Source organism: Anastrepha obliqua, chromosome 4 (genome assembly GCF_027943255.1).
Source record: "Anastrepha obliqua isolate idAnaObli1 chromosome 4, idAnaObli1_1.0, whole genome shotgun sequence".
Lineage (NCBI taxonomy): Eukaryota > Metazoa > Arthropoda > Insecta > Diptera > Tephritidae > Anastrepha > Anastrepha obliqua.
Window position 1 is genome coordinate 43,783,135 of NC_072895.1, and position 3,679 is coordinate 43,786,813.

At 35.9% G+C, this 3,679-nt stretch overlaps 1 non-coding gene across 1 annotated transcript; it reads right to left on the reverse strand.

The window, feature by feature from the left end:
- Positions 1-998: 998 nt before the first annotated feature.
- Positions 999-1,072, reverse strand: Trnat-agu (transfer RNA threonine (anticodon AGU)). Its single transcript has one exon. It is a non-coding gene; the product is annotated as a tRNA-Thr (tRNA).
- Between the last annotated feature and the right edge of the window lie 2,607 nt (positions 1,073-3,679).

Consider the following 3,679-nt stretch of genomic DNA (forward strand, 5'->3'; position numbering starts at 1 on the left):
CACTTCTTCACTTTTTGAACCATTTCACGTGACGTTGCAGTCTTTTGATTACCGCCTCTATGACGTGGCGATGCTACCAGTATCATTGTAACGAGTAATGGTGCGATAAATAAAAACTTTATTTACTTTAAGTTGCTCGAGTTCACAAACAATCCCTGGTTTTGATTTCCCAGTGAAATGTAATGCAATCACAGTAGTACGTTGAAATATATTCCTGATTTTCTTTTTTCGCGTTTACTCACGGCAAAATGTTTCCGCGCGGTTGTAACCAAACTCGGGACTGTCATTTAGCTAACTAACAGACAGCTGATGCCAGAAAAAAACACTGATGCACTTCAAGCCATATTTCAGATTTACTCCTAATTAGTTTTCACGGTATGCAAGACACGTTTGCGATGGCGTTTAATTCTAGAGAATCCTTCCAGTTACCGCTGACTTTTGTTTTTCGCTCAAATTTCCATGGATCTATATATTTTGTTTTGTTTTTATAAAAATATAGTTCAAACTACAACAAAAATCATATAATGCAAGTTTCCAAACATTGTACAAAAGTTTTATTAAGTTTTTTTTTGCAATTTTTCCGAACCTTTCAACTTTTTTTGAACTAGAATTTTTAGATATATTCTGGGTATGCAGTTTTATGGCCTATTAAATTTTAGTACAACCAAGTGCAAGTTTTAAGTGAGGAAAAAATATCGTTGATTTTTTGGAAATTTTGTGCGCTGAGGTGTCGTGCCTTTTCTTCCATAGAAGGCAATGCTGAACAAAACAATAATTGCCATACTTATGTAAATACATATATTTACATATACGTGGCAAAACCATTTTTAGGTTCATTAAAACTAATTTAATTCCTGTGTGTATCAATCTTATTCATAAGCTAATTTATCGCTTATTATTTTCCTTCATCAAAATCATCAGCAATTATGATTATGGCACAAAACAAAGAAACGTTTATTTCTTGATGAAAAAAAGAAAGTGTTCCTTGAAACAACTGTAGGCCCCGGCGAGATTCGAACTCACGATCTCCTGTTTACTAGACAGGCGCTTTAACCAACTAAGCCACGGCGCCATTTTCTAACATTAGTTCATGAAGTGCTACATCCACTTACCATACTTTTGTATATTAACAGAATCTGTTACACTTGACTGTTAAAGTAATGTAAACGACAGTGAGAGTAACAGGAATTTGAGAGCACAGCACTTAAAACAAGGCAGGAGGGTAGCCTAAAAGTATGTGAAGTAACAGTGTGGAGAATGTATTAAAACTCTAGCGGTCATATTTACATTTGTACATACGTATAAATATAAAAATGTGCACATGAATTAATTGGCACGCTCTTTTGCGTACTAGTGAATCAAGAACGCCGCAACGCAGATAAAATTTATTTTTAGTTACCTAACAACGCTGGCAGCAACTATCATTAAAAATATTATATGATTACGTTGGTGAAATACGAGTATACGGAAAGCGTTGTAGAATGAGTAATTTCGAGTATTCTGTGGTAAATGAATTCATTTGCTTCAAAAAATTCAAATATAATCTTTAAAGGAAATACAACGCTTGTAGTTTGTAGCGCTGGGTGAGCAGCACGAATATGTTCGCAATGTGGAGTTGAAAGAAGGGAACGAAGTGGTTCAAATTGCATTTTTTATAACTCTAGCCAGTGATGCCGCACCGGAAGGAACATTACTTGGGTATTTTTTAGGGAAAATGGGGAATTTTGCAGTCTCCACATCACACTTATTTATTATTGTTATTATTATTTACTAAAGCGCCGGCTTTGAGCGCCAAGAGTGAAGGATTTAAGTCTACATACCACAGCATATTTTATTATTTCTTAGAAGGTGTACAATAAGTGAAAGAACTGTTGATGTAGTTTTTTTCGGAATTCATATTTATTCATAAATTTATAAAAATTAAATTATTTCACTTGCTTTATAACAAGAAAATTAATAAAGCAACAGAAAAGTGGTATGACAAAAGTCCACACACAGTTAAATTAGCTTAAAAAATAACTTTATTCATTTTAAAAGTAGCTTTTTTGAATACTTTTTGTATTTAGTAGCTCCACCACCGTTATTAATCACTGCTTGAAGGCGCCGCACAGTACGGCCGATTCCCGAAAAGCTGGCCAAAACTCAAAAAATTAAGTAATTGATTCAAAATTTCTTACTCGGGGGTTGTCGGGGTCGCTGATTACGAATTTGATCTTAAAATTTTGAAAATCCACCCCCTTCCACCCCTATTGGCCACCCCCTCACGTGAAATAGCGTATATTCAAGAACATAATCAAAAATTTATACGTTTTCGGGGTCGCAAGGTAGCAAGTGGTAGCAGCTGAATCTAGTTTTATTCAGTAACCATTACTTTTTTGAGTAACCTTTAATAGGTTTCAAAGCAGCATATGATGGCGTTGTATTACTATACAGTTTGAAAACTCAAATTTTATAAAAAAAATTGCAAAAAATGTATCTACGTATTGCTGCAGCTAAAAATTTTGTGTCGAGGTATTGATATGTACTAAAGATTTCTCGTATTTTACTAACCTTCCGAAGATGATTCCATTTGGTTTTGTTCAATTTACTCCATTACAAAATCTTTCAAATGTGTACAACTTTCACTATTCATCGACAGTAATACGATGCTCAAACGAAGGCTACGTTGCGACTGAAAATACAGAGGATACTTAGGGTACAGGACGTTGCTATGAACGGTTTTCACTATTCAAAGCATTACTGTAGCCAACCCAAAGACAAAAAAACTCTATCTAGAAACTTTTTTTTCGACTTTTGGCCAGCTTTTTGGGAATCGGCCGCACTGTGCTTCGGTAAAATTTCTTATTTTGATCCCTAGAATATTATTTTCACAGAGCAATTGGCGATTTTTTTGTCTCCCCACAAATCGACCCGGCCTAATAAACATCATATAAAGCAAAGTTTTAAACTTTGTACAAGATTTATACAAATTCGACAAATTTTTATTAAGACTTAAGCAGAATTTTAAGAAATAAAGTTTGGGAGCGCAGTTTTATAGCCAATTAAATTTTAATATAACAAAGTATAGGGTGGGCCATGCAAAATTTCTCCAATTTCATGAATGGCAACTTCAATTTCGTGTTTCAAAGCATCAATCGTCTCTGGATGGTTCGCATAGCATTTGTCCTTAACGGCTACCCACAAAAAATAGTCCAACGGTCACAGCTCCGAGGCGGCCAATTGATATCGGAATTTCGGCTGATTATTCGGTTTCGCTCAAGAACTGTTGTCGCCGAAAGTGTTGCAGAAAACCCAGGTTTGTCCATTCCTCGTCGTTCTTTCGAATTAGGCATTCCACAAACGTCGTTACACCGTATTTTGCATAAAGATTTGGCTCTTAAGGCTTATAAAGTCCAGTTAACACAAGAACTCAAGACGACCGATCATCAACAACGACGTGCCTTTGCTGATTGGGTCGTTGTATTGCATGAAAATAATCCGGAATTCCATCGAAAAATCATCTTGATCCACCTCGGTGGCTTTGCAACAACCAAAATTGTCGGATCTGGGGCTCAGACAATCCAAGAGTTGTTGTTGAAAAGCCTCTCTATCCTCAACGTGTGACTGTTTGGTGCGGTTTATGGCCCGGCGGAGTCATTGGACCTTACTTTTTCGAAAACGAAGCTGGAGCAACAGTTAC